Consider the following 1,346-nt stretch of genomic DNA (forward strand, 5'->3'; position numbering starts at 1 on the left):
TGCTGCTGCTGGTTGTACTGGTTGTACTGGTGAGAAGATGTGTCTGGAGGAAACCTGAAGGTGAGACACACATTCTGTTCACATTTAATGTTTCTATATAAATCAGCTTAAAGTGACAAAATAATCTACAGTGTTTTTCTCTGAGTGCTATAAAGTGGGTGAAAGTCAGTCCTGTTACACTGATGCTGATATCTCACCCAGTGGGAAATTCACACTGAAGTAACTGAAGTGGATAAACATAATCACACATGTAGGTGTGACCATGGGGTGAACTGTTCCTTTAATAACAGTCACATGATGCACAGGATGTGCTGTTTTTGCACTTTGTGAGCACTTGTTTTTAAACAGTTAAATTACCATATTTATAGTGAAACTAAACTGCAGTTGTGCAACATTTTCTGCTTCTGCATTTCATGTTCAATAACATGCTTTTAATATAGTTTACACTAAATGTTTTGTTTTGCTCTGGGTGAACCGTGATGCTGCACTTGAGATTTTGTGGTCAGAGTCTATCGAAGTGAACAGAAGCTTCGCCGCCGTCCAGTTTCCTGTTTTCTGACTAAAAGAAGAGAAAAAAAAAAGTTTTTTTTTCTTTTACATGTTTTACCGCAGGTCTCACAAAGATCACCCACCATAATGCTGACTTTAGTCTTTCCTCCACTTTGCATTTTAATCATCATTAGATGATTATGAATATTAGTGCTCCAAACATCGAAACATCGGCAGTTACAGTACAGTTATCAGTGGAAAATCTTTTTCATCTCATTTTTTGCAGAAAGAGATCCTGCAGCAGCCACTGCTACCTACTCACCAGTGAGAAGAACCGTGTCGAACCAGCAGTATGAGTCAAACAGGACGAGTGGTAGGAAACATTTCCTGTTAGATAATATCTAGATTCTTTGATGATCCAACGTTTCTTCAAAACGTTACTCAAGTTTTGTGTTTTGGGGTTTTTTGAAGAGAATCTCCAACATGTGCTCGTTCAGACACCGGTGATACTTTTAGGGTGAACTGCAGGTCCTCATGCTACTATTTTATCATGTGTACATATGCTATCATTTCCACTGCACTGGACATATAACAAATCCCTGTGACGTGGCTTTAAGTGTATATGTTATACCTTACTTTAAATATATCTTTATTTTTGTCACACCGTCAGACCAGCTGGCAGCGTGGACATCCAACTGTGTGAACACGAGAACGCAAAAATATATTATTACATTACACTCAATCATGTGTTATTTACCGGTATATTTATAATTAGAGCTACTTTGTTATATTTTGTAACTTTGTAATATGTTGTTTTATTTCATTTAGTTTGGTTAGCTACTGTTCTTTACTGCCTT

Source organism: Pundamilia nyererei, unplaced genomic scaffold (assembly GCF_000239375.1).
Source record: "Pundamilia nyererei isolate P.nyererei 1_Seehausen unplaced genomic scaffold, PunNye1.0 scaffold01529, whole genome shotgun sequence".
Classification (NCBI taxonomy): domain Eukaryota; kingdom Metazoa; phylum Chordata; class Actinopteri; order Cichliformes; family Cichlidae; genus Pundamilia; species Pundamilia nyererei.